Source organism: Plectropomus leopardus, chromosome 19, assembly GCF_008729295.1.
Source record: "Plectropomus leopardus isolate mb chromosome 19, YSFRI_Pleo_2.0, whole genome shotgun sequence".
Classification (NCBI taxonomy): Eukaryota; Metazoa; Chordata; class Actinopteri; order Perciformes; family Serranidae; genus Plectropomus; species Plectropomus leopardus.
In genome coordinates, this window is record NC_056481.1 from 6998811 (window position 1) to 7015354 (window position 16544).

Here is a 16544-nt window from a genome sequence, read left to right on the forward strand (position 1 = left end):
GAGCAAGGGCATCTGAAACAGGTAGTCATATATTAATGATCCTCGCTGGAAGCAAAACAACCACAACACCGCAGGACAGAAAATAAACTCTTCTGGCACATTATGAAGGCAGGAAACAAGCATTTTGTACCTGTTTCCAATTATAGCGCCGCATATTTTGCCAATGGATTATTTATGATGAAGCTTAATTTACATGTGGCGCATTTGGATGGGAAGGTCTATAAATACTTCAGCAGGCTGGCAAATTAAGCAGTAAAACAAGCGGCAATGTCAATACTGTAAGAGCGCACACGCTGGTCCAACACCAGCTGTTTTTGTCTGAGTGGCGAGTGCTCAGAGACTGATTGCATCCTTCCCGAGTTGATCCTATTTTCATGTGCGGAGGTATAGTCGAGCCGGCTGCTTGGAAAGGTCAGGTCTAAATTGGGAGCGGGAAACAGATCTTTCAAGGTTTAAGTATCAAATCTCAAAAGTCACTTTAGCAACCTATACGGGGAGAGTGAGAGAGATTGTCTCGACCTCCTCACCACACTAGGAGCAACTAATAACCCCTTCGACTGCTATACAGGAACAATGTGTCCTGGTCTTTGGGATAACTACCGTTTACATCTCAGCTGTTTTCCTCTCAAGGACCTCAATTAGATCTCTCTATGTGTTGTTGCTGTCTCTTTCAGTACTGCTTTGCTGCGTAAGTATGGTCATCTATGTGCAACTCAGTATGTATTTTTAGGAACTGAAAAAAAAACGTCTATGTATTAGTGACTGAAAAGGCTCAGGCAAAAGTGAAAACTTATATTTGTCTGTCCAATAATTTTTAACAAGAAAAGCTACCGTACAAGAATAAAAAGAAAGCAGACAGACTTGATTATTTTGAAAACTAAAAATAAACAACAGGTTTAAATTCATATCGGCATTGTTGCTATTCGTACAGTAAGATTAAAAATAGCTCTCAGATTGATTACTAAAAACCTTTTTGTACAGTGTGGAAGTGACTTTGTTTTTGCTCAGAGGTCATTTAAAATGAATGCAAAATACAACCATTTAGAGATGTGCGTCCCGCCCCTAAGCCAACATAAAAAAAAAAACACAGTGCCCTCCCTAGTGCTTAAAGAATTATTTGACATGCCTCCTGGGTTTTGCACCACTCCCTACCTGCTCGTAAATAACAAACAGTCCCTTAGCTCAATTACCAAGCAATGTACAAATCTGCTAATGTAATGAAGTTTGCATAAAAACAATCTTTTGCTTTTTTTTTTTTTTTACAGAGAAGCATTTCTTATGTGGACAAAGGGCAGTGGGAAAGAGCCATGCAGAGAGGTGAGGGCACTTATTCATTTATCTTCTATTTATGTTCCTCCATTTAATTGAATTTTCTGCTATAGCTCTGGTCCGCTGATATAAATCACGCCTCTCAATCAGTCAAGATAGCCAAAAGACGGCTCCTGCTACAGATGTACGAGAAGGGCGGGCAGGGGGCAAGAGAAGGCCAAGATTTATGTGTGCAAGGAAAAACATGACCCTGGGTCTCTGCTGCCTGTCAGCAGAGCATCTTTTCCATTACCTTGAGGATTCATAAGCACTATATTTCAGTCAGGGGTCCTTGAACAAATTCAGAAATGACACAAAAACCCCAAATAATCCCAGCAGACTTCACCATGTTTATCACAAAACCCCGCAATTAAAATTGCTTTTCAATGGCGCCACAGCAGAATGTGAACGCTGTTTATGTGGTCTTCCAAAAGCTGCGTCTGTACGTCCTTGGGTCTTTTGAACATTGTATGTTAAACAAGTGAGCTAAAAATGAAAATGACCCACTCTCATGAATGGCTGTTGATATTTTTCAACCTGGTCATGTTCATGATGGACATCCGGCCTGCCATGTTAAGCACATATCAGTGGTTTATCATTCAATTCCAATACAAAATGCTGTTTTATCCTAAAATAAGGAGACAGACTCATCCAAAGTGTTTTTTTCAGCCCAATTGCCCAATAAAAAGTTAGCATTGTGCATTTATGCAAACCACAAATATGTTGCTTCCCATACATTTCATCTGCATGACGCAGTTCAGATAACATGTAAATACATATTACACGAAATGCCTCCTTGTCTATATTCTGCTCGGACTCCTAAAACTATCAGTAGCAGCAACTTTGGTGACACAGAATTTGGTGTGAGTTATAGAGTCACCACAAACCAGATTATATTTGAAACCTGGGTGGATTATAAAAACAGGATTAGGGGCTATTTGACCACCAAATGCACAAGTTCGATTCCTGAACTCTGCTTATTTATTGCTTGCTGTAATTTGCCTGTTTGTCTTAAAGGAGCAGTGTGTGACATTTATGAGGATTTTGAGGACTGTAGATTGCAACCAGCTGAAATTACCGATCAGAAATCATTTGTCAAGATTGTAAACTCTAATAATTTAAGATCAAGACTGGATTGTTACCAGTAGCCGAATTATCCACAGAGATCCCTTCCTCTCCCACACAAACAGACCAAGTAGTTTAAACAAAAAAAGCCCCAAAAACTCACTAAATGAAACAGTTTCACAAAAAAACAAACAAAAAAAAACTGTTTACAAAAGGGGCTGCTAACTAGGGTGGGGGAGAGAAAACTTGTAGACTCGGGCCTGCTCTCTTTGTAAATATAAATGGCTCATTCTAAGGTAACAAAAACACACTAAATATTTGCAGGTGATTATACACTAAAGAACACATACTTTCTGTTTCTGGTAATATATCCATATCAATCCTACACACTGGACCTTTAAGTCTTTTGCATGTTTCTTATATGTGAAATTATTATGCCGTTTGTTTTAACTTTTTGCTGTTGTGTTTTTACTCTATTTGTTCTTTTTGTGCATTTTTTCATGGTGCTGTCTTTACCAGAACCACCTTACCAAAGAGATTTTGAATCTTAACGGGAATATTCCCGGTAATGTTCATGTTTGTTCATAATGGTCATGTTTCTGTTGACAAAAGCAGATCTTTTTTTCAATTAAGGTTCGGGTCATGTCAAGCCATGTTTGTAGTGACCAAACCAGGTATTTTAAGCTAAAAAACTATCTTTTCCTAGCTCTAATCAAATATTTTTTGTGCCAAAACATGTTACCTACAGCATTTCATAACATAAAACTTTAAATTGAACTTTAAGTTTGTATTACCTGAAATCTTTAATGACATAACTGCAGTTCAGAGTTTGTATTACCTGGACAAATCTACAAAAGGCGGCGGCAAATACAATAACATATTGTTGGATGCCCTGAATAGTGTTGCGAATGTTCTTTATTCCTCTGTTGCAATGTGGGAAATATCACGCCATGAAGAGCAAGGACATGACACAGACCTCCAGAGATAAAGCTTTGGATTAAACATGTTTCTCTCCTTTGCTGTGGCCATTTTGGTGTCAACTGTTGAACGAAAATTGAAAAGCGATAGTTTATTGTCAGTCGTCGCTGAGGACTTAACCCTAATCAACACATGGCGGCTCCATACAAACTCTTTACTAAAGAAATGGATTTGAATTATCTGACTGAGGGCGCAGCTTGTTAGCGACAAAGAAACTCAGATGCCTGCAAATTCAATAAAAACACTCCGCCAATACCGCCTCCCCCAACACACCCACTTCCACACACATCAATGTGTGCCCAGCGTCCAATCCGGTCTCAGCGTTCTTCAATAAAGTCCCCTCTGACAAACATGATGGAGAGCCACTCCGCTTCAGAGCCGGATACTCAGAAAACGACTTGATGATAAAATATTGCCATCTTGGCAGTTGACTTGCCAATCCAAATTAAAAAAAGTTAGAGTGGCCAGGTTTATGCTGCACCCTTCTCTGCCTCTATATTTCACGCTTTTACACCTGCTACACACTCACATACTCACACACTGCTAACCTTTGTCCCTTTGCAGTAAGAGCTGCAAAACCCAATAACCTAATAAGTAGAACTGGTTTAAGGCCTTTCATCTCTGGAGATTGATGCTTTATTCTTTCATTAGAAAAAAAATGGTGGAAACCTTTAGTATGTAGACGTACGTCAGCCTATAAATATGAGATGAATGTGAGATATAGTGACCCACAGTACAACTTTGACTGCAGACACACTCATAGTACCTTAAAGCAATAATATATTTTTACATAACATATAGAACACATTTTATATTATTTAGAAAATACATTTTCCTCCTTTTTTAAAAAAAATTGAAAACATTTTATTACTTTTTTTTTCCCTTTGACCAACTGAAATCTTGAATCCAAGAATATATCTTTTAATGTAAGTTATTTATTGGTGTTAGGTTTATACCTTAATGTGTAAACTACAAACCCAGTGCGATTTCATCAGTATTTTTCCAAAGTTTTTTCTTGTAAATTTGTGACTTTGAACTCACAGCACTTCTGAATTTTCTCACAAATTTTTGACTTTGTAATCTGAGAGAATATTTAAGTTGTTTTATCGTATTCTATTTTTTTTAAGTTCGGTATTCTAATCACTTAAATCTCAGAGGATATCCAAGTTTTTATTGGAATATTACCACCTCCCGCATTTTTTGGAAAACTTATAATGGCCTTAATATGTTCACATATAACACATAGAAACTGAAAATGTCTTATTTTTTTTCTGCAATATTATCGTAAAATATTATATTTTCATTGCCTTTCTTATAGAGCAGCTGGAAAGTGACAGGTATGGTGGGGACAGAAAAAGAGAGGGGACACACGAGATACGCAGCATAAAGCTGGTATTGAACGTGGGCTACTGCTGAAGATGCAGCCAACATGGGGCACCTCAGGTCAGCTAGCAGGTGCCCCAAAATGTATTTTCTTTTTTATCACACCTTTTGACTATGTGGGTCAGAAGCCACATACCTCCATGACTGGAAGAAGTAAGTAAGACAAATAATTGTCCTCTTGAGACACCCTAAAGAAAAAACTCGGCTGTCTCGGCTCCATAATCTATAGAGTGTCATCAGGCGGAAAGAGCGAGTGAGAAATGGTTGCCATCAAAGTAATTGCAACCTGCAGAGTGTCCCCTTTGTGTAGATCGACATGGTGAGGTGTAGAGTTTTTCAATATGTTATTGCAGATGTCTGTTTGACGTCAGCCAGCCGTTACAATACGTAGATCATATACAAGTACATTAAAACAAACTCACAGAGTATTTGATGGCGGGATCAGAGGGAAACATGAAGAAAGTGGACATCCTGCAGGGGTTGAGGTCAACGAGAACTGCTTTCACATGAATTATGAGTAGGCCTACTGGACCGTCTCCCCCTGTCCACCACATTTAAAGCGCCATTGATGAGGTTTAATGGTGTTTTATTGTGTGAACTGGAGCTGTGAGGCCATGCAGAGGGAGAGGGAGGAGAGCTATGACTTTTCACTGATGTTTTATATCCAATTATCTTCATGCTGAGTGGAGGGAGGAATGGCAAACACGGGCTAAATGGTGCGTTTCATATGTGGTCAAACTCGCTTCTAACCTCGGGCTGCGAATATCAGCTGAGCATGTGCTTCCCAGTCAGGCTGTAACTGTCTTGCATAAGCTGATGTGCAAGGACAGGAAGATTACCGCACAATTTAGTCGTCCTATTGTCTTATTTCCCCCCAAAATATGGGATTCAGTCGCCAAGTCTGCGCCAATGCTATGAATGTGTTTGTATTTTGGCTCTGTTTACATGGGTCAGCATCGATGTTGCTATAATGCCATTAAAGTCTCACTGATACATTTTCATTGTTCCCTCAGTTTGAAAACCTAAAAACAAGTAAACAAAGTAGATTGTTCTCCCTGATGCAGCCTTTCTTTAGCATGTCATATCGCCGCAAATGTCTCGGCTGTATTTCACATCTGTGTTGCAACAGAATTAATAGAGTCGACCTGGCATAATAGCCGGATTTATGAGCGCCCCCTACCCCAGGATCAAGGTCACATGTGTGCAAACAGATGGATAAATAAATAGAGAGATGGATGGATGGACAGAAAGAGAGAGACATAAAAATAAACATATAGAGATGGATAGGAAAAATAGATAGGGATAAATAGATACATAGACCAATTAAAAGATAGAGATTAATAAATAAAGAAATAGAGATAAAACTGCACAAAGCAATAAATAGAGAGAGATGTAGACATAGAGACAGATAATAGAGATAAATCAAGAAATGGAGATAAAGACAGACAGAGGTAGAATGAGATTGATATATACATTGATAGAGAGGAATATAGAATTGGAAATAGAGATTTAGAAAAGAGAAAGAGGTGGATAAATATAGAGAGATAACTAGATAGAGAAATAGATATATAGAGAGACAAATAGAGATAGATAAATACATGGAGATACAGGGAGGTTCATACATACATACTAAGGTAGGTAGATGTGTCTATGAGATAACATGTGTGTAGTCAATAACCTAGTTTCCATGTAAGTAGAGAATACAGCATCTGACTAGGCGTGCGATTATGTCCAGATAGTATCAGAGTGAAAGAGGAGATGAATGTGGGAGGAGAGAGGCGGAGAGCAAACAGAGGTGAGATGGAATGAATCCGTAACAAAAGAGAACATATTGTGAGATGGAGAATAGTGCTGATGGATGTATGAAATGAAAATAAGCAAAAGAAGGCCAGTCCCTCCTAAGGCCAAATTCCCAACATGAAAAGTTAATAGCTGTGAATTCTCCCTCTGTTTAATTTCTCGATGATTTTCAGTTTAATAAAAACACGAGGAACGGCGGCGGAATAATACAAAGTACACTTCCACACAGAAAAAAAAGGCAATAACCTGAGAAAATAACCATTTTAAATTGAGTTGCGGCTCTGAAGTATCACAGGAGTTACTGTGGCTCTCTGCTGAGTCGTTCCAGGCATGACAATAAACTGACAGCGAACGCCGGAGACTCAGTTATAGCAAATCACACTTAATTGCTTTATATATAGGTGTACAGACAATTTTCTCCACTTCTTGCAAAGCTCTATTTAAAGAAGCAGTGTAATTATGATCATATCATGTGGAAGTATCAATATTGTGACATAAGCTGCCAAAAGCGAAAAGTTAAAACTCACCGAACAAAAAAACACCCAGTTGTTGGAGTGAAAAACAAAGACTTTCATTGGTTTACAGGCGTGGACAGCTGAACTAATTCATACGTGAAGTGGAGCGTGAGCAGGTACCAGGAAATTCACACGGCATCTCATGAAACATGTAATCAAAAAACCTTTTCATTCAGGCTTTACATTGAAGGCGTCAGCTCAGACTTTAGCTGCCACACTTCCCACCTAAATGCTCAGCTGTCACTTGCTGCTTCTTCCTTATGATGTAGGATTTCAAAAGTCTCACTAACCATCACAGAAAAAGCCATTTTTAAAAGGCACACACGAATTATGTCATCTTTCTGCGGTGCCTCAGATGAGCAAATGCATATTCTGTACATAGCATTCCTGAGGGCACTTATAAAACCTGCTCAAAAATGTGTCTCTGTGTTTATGCAGGGCTGTAATGTAACCACGTTTGGGAGTAGCTGTACTTTAAGTTTTTACATTTCTATCAACTGTAACTTCACTTTTGCTCTCTTTTTTACATATTTTCTTTAAAAAAAAATAATAGAATTAATCAAGTCTTTGTCTCCTTTGGGCACTGAGCACTGTGATTGGCTGTTAAACACTAATGATGTCATTGCTTAAATAAGAAATCACTCTCTGTCGCAGCTACACATAAAAATAAAAACAGATGCAGTAAAAAAGGAAGTCGAATGTTTTCTAAAAAATCTGATCGTGTTTTCCATGATTAATAGTTTATTTGAGAGAATGGCTACAGCCACTATAAACATTCAACATGACACACACACACACACACACACACACACACACACACACACACACACACACACTTAAATTAAAACTGAGTAGCTAAAAATAGATTATAGTGACGAAACTAAATGTCAGTATCCCAGACGTGCAGAAGTGCGAGGGCATATTCATCGCTGCTTGCAGCTTTAATTCATATAAGAACTGCATATTCATATATAAAACTAAGCATATTCAATTAGTATAACATAACGCTGAGATGACTCCTAACAAAACAGCTATATAGCACATATTTTCGGCTTGGCTAAATCTCTCCGACAAGTCCTCTCATGCTAATGCTAGCCATCTTAATGCGCATCTGTCAACCTGGCGCCAGCAGCTGTGATATGTTTACATGCTTTGTAACATGTTTGTTCGGCGACATTATTTACAGGACTTGTTTACAAATCCACCCATAAAAAGTGAGTCTATGCTCCCCTGGAGGGAAAGTTAATGTCGCCGCTCCCTGTTAACAAACAACTAGAGCATGTTCAGCGCTACAGTGCGAGTGTTCAGGGACTTTAAAAGAGCGATTTACTGCTGTGTTTATCACTAAAATTACATACAAACAGGATAAAAAGAAACTAATACAAAAGATTTAATAATTGCAGATGATCTCAATCATTTATAACCTTTAAAGGTCTCTGATGCATAATCAGCCGAGCACATGTCCTCCTTCACATTTTTTGCTCATTTTCTGTTACTGTAACAATTTCCTGAGCTGTTGAAGGACTCAGGACTTTTGGAAAAGGACTGTATTCACAGGAAAATGTCCTTAAGCAAATCTTGAGTTTCAGGTGGACATAAAAACTGGGTGAAGAGCTGTCAAAACTAATGTGCTCCTTGGACTTTTTAGGTGAAAAAACGATAAATATCCTGCACCTGAAGTACACTGAGCATATACTGTGTTGACTGAAGATTATTGAAATTTGCATTTTATGATGAATAAATGATTACATTTTTACATCATTTATGTCACTTATACGATGAGGTAAAGATCTCAGGGTAAAACTGGCCTCAGACTACAGGAATGTTAAAATCCTGATCATTATTGAAATCAGGTTAAATCAGGTACATAGAAACTTCACACATGTTCTTCTCTCTAATCTCACACGTGCATACACAAGATTTGAAAATATTAGACTACAGGATATTTTTTAAGATTATTGTGCCGCAGGGAGCATGAAAGCACCACCTCACAGAGTTCACAGGGAAGCAGCTGTAAACAAAACTGACATGGTGTGACAACTTGCTGTAATGTCAATATTGCTTTACAGTTAGAAAGTAGCACTACCGCCTCACAGCTGTATGCCTCAGAGAACCACTCAATTTACACTTTCAATTATTATCCGTGTGTGAAAACATGGATACTTCACAAACATCTTCCGTAGACAAGATTAGCGTCACCAAATTCAGTGTCTGACCAAATGTCTCCGCTTCTGCTCCTGAGTGATAATGCCAAGTAATGGCCAGAGAAGTGTTTTTGCAGAACGTCATGATGTCTCAGTGAAGTTGCGAATTTTTGGATAAAGAAAAATATCACTTCATCCTGTTAGACATTTGAGTGAAATGTTGTCATAACTCACAAATGAATTATTGAGTTAGGGCCAAAAACATGTCTTGTGAGGTCACGGTGACTTTAACATTTGAACTTTGACCACTAAATTCTAATAAGTTCACTCTTAATATCAAGTAAACGTTTGTGCCAAACAAACACAGACAAGGTTACAGTGACCTTGGATTGCCCAATCCCTCTCAGTTCATCACTAAGTCAAAGTGGATGTTTGTGCCAAATTTGGGAACTTTGACAACTAAAGTTTAATCTGTTCAATGCTGAGTCAAACTGAACATTTGTGCCAAATTTGAGAAAATAAACCCAAAACATTAAGCTGTTCAAGACACCGCTTTCACACGAATGAGACAGACAAGGTCCCAGTGACCTTGTCCTTTAACCTATAACTACCAAAATCCCATCAAATCATCATTGAGTCCAATCAGAAGTTTATGCAAATTTAAAGAAATTCCCTCAAGGTGCTCCTGCGATGTCTCGTAATTGAGAATCAGACGGACGTCAGGAATATAAAATACAAACTCCCGTAGTCTCAGCCCGGTTTAAAAGATTTAGGTTCAGATGGATGTAAAGCACGGCATAATGAAACACTGACAATCTGGCCGGCTAGGAGTGGAAATGGGTTGGTTATATACTGCAAGGCAAATGAGGGAAGTCATGTGACTGGGCCAGGTGGGAAAGGACATCAGATGGACGGGGTAAAATAGTAGTAGGAGGCGGGAAGTGAAAATGTAGGTAAAACAGGACTGAGGCCGTCTTTGTTCAGTAAGAAAGACTTTACATGAGCAAAGTCGAGCAGAGAGGTATTTGGGTCTTCCTGGCTGCAAGCACTGTCCGATCCCACTAAGCATAACAGCAGAGCAGCAGCCTACGCTCAATCCTGACACTCTGACAGACAGGTGCAGATGAAAACCAGTCACACGTTTGTAAAGTCGAGATTTTTTTTTTCCTTCCAAGGACTGCAAACCAGATTTCAGGCAGGGTTTCCTGTCATCTGGTGCAGTGTTCGTTGTACATAGAACGGAGGTGACAGCTGCACCATCAGCCAGAATAATGCACTGTCAAGAGTAGCATATCCTTCCTTCATCTACTTCTTTAACATCACAGCTCAACATTTTCTTCCAGGGCTGGCTGCGGATGAACTCCCACAGCCCTGAAAAATGGCTGAGAAGCGTTTGAGGGACTGGAAACAATACGCGTGTACAATAACAGCTGACAGAGTGCATCCTCGGATTGCGGTGGCTGCGTGGGCTCGTGCTCTGATGAGATGGACTGCTTGTCATGTTTCTGCCAGATATTGGAAGATATTGCCTGCTTGGGTAATAGAGCAATTGAGCAGACAAAAAGATAAAAAAAAATTGGAGGAAAATGCAAATGCCATATCGTGTCCTGCTGCCACACACAACTCTGATTACACCAAGTGGATACACACTACAGACTCCAGCTGACTCACTCGTTTTCCTGCATCTTGTTTCCATTACACATTCTCACTATTAAACAGCCTGGTGGCAGTCAAATAACGCGTCTGATTTCCAATTTTCTCTTGGCTGATGAGCAAAATACTCACCCCAATATATAGGTGTTAATAAAACTCATCACCTTGGGAACATTTCCCAGAAGCAGCACTGAAATGTGCATGTCGTTACACTATACACGACTCAACCTCATGATAAATTAATTAAAATCTGAAATGGATTTTGAGATTTGCATCACTAATGCGCAGTTTGAACATGATATTATGAGCATGTTTACACCCCACTTCTTCTTCTTTCAGCTCTGCATCTCCACGTGCATCTGTTTGTTGTGTCAAAGTAATTTTTGGCCCCCGGCCTGTGTCACGCTGTAGTCCAGCACCCTTTTCCCTTTGTTCCATCACTTAAGGACACTTTACAGCTGCTTCAACGATGGCTGTTCACGTGATTTGCAGTCCCTTTGATCACTACATAACACACAGAAGATTTCTCTTCAGACTGTGATTTCTGAGAGGAAGAACATGCAGAGAGTACAACATGACAGCTGATCTGTTTTGGTTCAGGGTCACCATTTAATTAATCTTGTTCCCAGCAACAGCAGGAAGGGCGAACCTGCAGTACGCTGCCTGCAGAGCAACAAACAACTAATAGATAAACTGGTTAAGAGAGTGAAACACGTAGCACTGACTGAGTCAGAGACCAAAATAAGAGATAAAAGGAGAGTGAATATTGGGTTTATATTTGTTGACTGAACAGAAACGTAACTCCAAACATACGTGATCACTGCCTATCAAAATATTAGGATATGTATAAATTTGTGTAAAATACTTTTCGAAGGAAAACAACTTGTGGGAAAAGCCTGAGTCACATAAAATTAAGGGTGCGGCTGCGGTTAGCAACAGGCTGTCTGCATGGCGTCACCACAATCTGTGAATCAGATCCACCCCTCTCGTCCAAACATAGTCACTTGTGATTCCAAAAAACCAAGATGGCAAGGTCAAAATGCTAATCCTGAGGCTTTAACACAGGGGTCCACAAACAGACAGCTAGCGGACCATAAGGAGTCAGTCCATGAATTTTACAAAAAAAAAGTTTACAGGATTAAAACTGTTGACTCCACTTTTAAGGAAACTTTAAAATTGTAAGAGAAGCATGTTTCTTGTTTGACTCTGGCTTCAAAGTGTTTTATTACAAACTGTGGCGATCTGTAAACGCCATTATCGCAGATACCTGTGTGGATTATAACCATCAACAAGCAGCTAATTCTATAAATTTAATGGCCAAACAACCTTGAGGGAGGACACAAATTGATGTCAGAAAATAAGAGATTAATGGATTTACGTTTACTCTGTTTATCAGACAAGATGCAAGGCTTCTCACCTTACGGGTTTTTAACATTGCTGAAGTGTTCTACCCTCTACATTCTCTGTCAGTGCTCACCACAGAGACAGTCAAAGCAGGATGGAAAATATTGATTAACTCTATTATTTCATGACAACACCTTTTTACTCTTAAGTGCATCAATTACATGTCCTTGGAAGGAAAAAAACATCGCTCTTTTGTGCCTGATCATTACATCATTGCATCGTGCACAACTAGAGAAAACTTTCTGGATATTTCTTATTGTTCCCTGCTTTTCCTTGACACGCATGCACACACACATCTATGTTTTCCTCTCTTCCTATTCACCAATTCCAATCCATTGTTGAGATGAAATTAATGAATTACTGTGCATTTTACGTAGCTACATTCATAGATGATGAATGCTTCGGCAAGTAATTCCATTTCGTAATGGAGTGCAATTCTTTGAATATATTCCAATTGTTTGTGCTTTAATTGCTTCCCTAAATTGCTTTTCTCGATTCATCATTGTTCATCATGTAATGAAATGTGCAGCCTAATCAATTAATTATCCAGTGTAATTATTTATTAAAGCTTGATTGCATTTCCTCAGCAACGCTGAAGAAGCACACTTGTGAACATATTCTGTCACGCTGCCGAAGGAGAAATGTATGAGTTACCGGCTCCTAAAAGACAATATTACTGCATGTGTGGAGATGAATTAATTAGAGGAATTATGCAAATGAAATGTTGAAATTTCTCTCCACACATCAGTCTATCCGTCAATCTGTCTATCTACGTAAAGCAAATTAATATTTCTGACCATAAAAATGTGAGTATTCATATAAATATTTAAAAACCTTAATTTTTCTAAATTAGATACATAATTATTTATAGGTCACCTTTTAAACTTTCCGATATTTTGTGTCTTGAGTGGCCAAAGTTTTAAATAACGAGTTAAAAGCTCAGGTTTCCTCCCATTCTGAACAAAATGTTTCCAACAGTTGTTTCTGCTGTTGCTACAGTCTGACATCCTGATGTGCAACATTTCTCCCTCTGGTCATCTGCTCCAGGACGCTGCTGCAAGTGTTAACATTTCATAGCTTATAATGTTGAGAGAAGCTATATGCTAATGTAAGGGAAACATGTAAACTAATTTTTTATTTGTCTGGGTTATTTTGTTCATGTTATTTGTTTTGCTCATTTTTAGGTAATGTTTTTTGTACTTTTTTTTTTTAACCAATTTCTCTGTCATTCTTCTTAAGTTGCTCATTGCCTTCTTCCAATGTTTTTGAGCAAAATAAAGCAAATTTGACCAGGTTTCGAAGGGTTATTTTTCTCGGAGCAAACATCTTTTTCACACTTGCACTGCTCATTGCACCCTCAAGACAGATTGGCTTGTTTGCTGTAAATAAAATCTTTCCCATCAGGGCAGTCCACTTGGTCAAACCTGTTAAACCTGATGACACGCCTGTTCTGTTCATGTGAGCCGAGGCTGACACAAAGAGCAACACCCTGCTGTTCATAACAGCGTGTGAGCGTCTGAAAGGTGAAGGTGTTCACTCCTCCACAAAAAGAAAAGATTCAAACCGACAAGAGAGGGGACTCTGAAAGCAAAGGGTAAGACCGCTACTCGTTTTTCTCTACTCTTAATGGCCGCCTCGCACTTCCTTTCCGAGTCGCTTTCATGGCCAGGGAGGCTGATGGAATTTCATTACTTATGATTGAAAACCAATGGAGTTTTGAAAGCAGAATGAGATGGAAAGGTGCACTCAAAATGCCAGTATACCCTCCAGATGCCAGCAATCTAATTTACTGTCGGCGGTAATAAATGATGGAGCCACCGGATGGCACAGATAAGATGTTATTTCACCATCAGGGTTATCACTTAATATCTGATAATGTCTTTTGGGACCAATTGTATCCGACAGTTAAAACAGGGGGCCTCAACTCCTGGCGCGAGGAATGATCATCAGTGTGGAAGACTTGTTAATCTGTCAAATCAATGTGACTTCACTCAATAAAGTGTTCATAAAGCGACTTAAGTTTAGTTAATGATTCACACTTCGCACAAGATAATTTCTCTTTAATGAAACTGAGCAGTTCTGCACATAGTATGTTCTGTCCTCTGTTATTCTAAAAGGAGAAATCCACGTTTAGATCAAACAGCTTTATCACGCAGATTCATCTGGGTCAGTCTACTAGAATTGATGTCCCATTTAGATTCTGTTACTGTGATTATACAATGGCCTACATTTTAACCCTTCAATGTCCTAACCAATTAAAGGAGCAATGGAATTATTTTTTCTTTGTAGTTTTTTTTTTAATTTGCTTGGTGCTATAATTACAAAAGTTGTAATGTGCTCTACCAAACGGTTGAGCCGGACGTTACAGGGTTAAGAGAGTGTCTGAAGCAGGAATGTGACTTGGTTAGTTGCAAACACTCCTAAAACCAAAGTGAGATGAAAACAAAACAGACTCATAAACGTAATGAACAAAGCTTGACTCATAGCATTCAGTGATGTAGCCAGAGCTGCCAAGTCTCAAAAAAACAACAAAATCACTGCACTATGACATTTTAGACATCAGATGTTGGTATTGTAAACAACGTCTGTATTGTGAAGCCTGAGAGCGTGGGAGTCCACACATATGTGGTTCATATTACTCCCTGTGAAAACTCTGCTATAGCGAGAAGCTGGCACACGTGCAGTATCACATTCCTGCCATTGTCTTCACAGATCTGATCCATTCATCCTCAACGCACTTACTGAAAAAAAAAAGCATCATGGGAAGAGGTGAGAGCGAGGACTGGAGTGAAAAGCACACGGACACGAGGCAAACTCAACCTCAGAGGTACGAAGAGACGCAGAGTAAACGCTCGGGGAGCAAATGTCCCACGTGCTGCTTAAAGACCAGGGACTGTCTGATGAGTCCAGAGTGCAGCAGGGCGCTTCAGATCTCCAGCGTTGTCGCCATGTGTGGGATGTGCCTCAGATGGTTCATATGTAAGTCTCAATCACATCTAAAATCCTTATATAACTGCTTGGCCATTACTTGCTCTGATGTCTAACAAAAAAGGGAAAGCAATTTCTGGCTTAGATGAGTAATAATCTATGCAAACACAAATATATAACCCTGACATTTTAAGAGGTGGATATGCATCAATGTTTGTCTTTCTATTTGTGTACATATACTGCAATTAAAATGCCACTGAAGTGGAAATAATTCTCCCTTCAAAAATGTCACTCTGTGAATTTGCATTTGTTATATTATTATTTTATTCTTCTTTTTGATGACAGAGCCTAACCTTGGATGTCAGGACCAGCTTTTCTATGCCGTGTTGATTCTCAGCATCCTGCAGCACCTTTCATGAGAGTCATGCCATAGGATTTTCTTTGACTTGGAGATGGAAAATAATCATTTTAAAGTTTTAGCTTTTTGGCACATTTGCTAAAACTGTCACCATATTTTGGAGGACAACAGATGTGAACAAAATCATGCCTGTCCTCCTCTTCCTTCTGCTTCAACAGCATTTTCTAGAATCACAGCAGCTCTCAGAAAACAACCATTCAGAGCCAAGGAGTCTCTAACGCTGTTGTCATGGATGGATTACCGAACAGGCCAACTGGACACAGGCTGAGGGGCCCAAAGTGTCAGGGCCCCCCTGGCCATCACTTCCAAAAATATTACTCTTGTTACAACTAAGAAGAGACACAAAAAGATCATGAAGAGATGCTAAAGAACTACAAAAAAGTTGCAAAAGAAACAAAACAGAAAGAGACAAAAAGAGACCAAAATAAAAGAAAAAAAATAACTTCAGAGACACACAAAAAGCAAAAGATACAAAATTGTCTCCAAGAGCCACAAAACAATAACAGAGAGACACAAAGTGACCTAAAAAGGAAAGACATAAATCTAACTCAAAAGAAATGAAAAAATAAAAAAGAGGTAGAAAGCAAAAACCTCAAAGAGACACAAAACAACACAATTGGGCCCTGGGCAGAAGCCCCCACCACCTCTCCTATACAGGAGCCAAACACACTGGCTTTGTGGTGGTTTACCTCTTTTTGTGTTGTTTTGCATCTGTTTGTTTACATCATTTTATAGTTTGTGTCTCTTTCTGGTCATTTTGTGTCTCTTTTTGATTGTGTATGGTGTTATTTTGTGTCTTTTTTTGTCTCCTTCTGATTGTACAGCTGGTTGGCGTGTTTTGTTTCAGCTTGACTGTTTCCAACATGTGGCTGAGTCACAAACGTTCTAATTTTACTGCTAAACAGAACACTAAAAGATGATTCTGAAAAATTTAAGGTGAGAAATAGA

General features: G+C 39.0%; 1 long non-coding RNA gene across 1 annotated transcript; it reads left to right on the top strand.

The window, feature by feature from the left end:
* The first annotated feature begins 13737 nt into the window (after positions 1-13737).
* Positions 13738-16113, top strand: LOC121958913. Its single transcript, XR_006106873.1, has 3 exons — positions 13738-13844; positions 14963-15229; positions 15524-16113. It is a non-coding gene; the product is annotated as an uncharacterized LOC121958913 (long non-coding RNA).
* Positions 16114-16544: the final 431 nt, after the last annotated feature.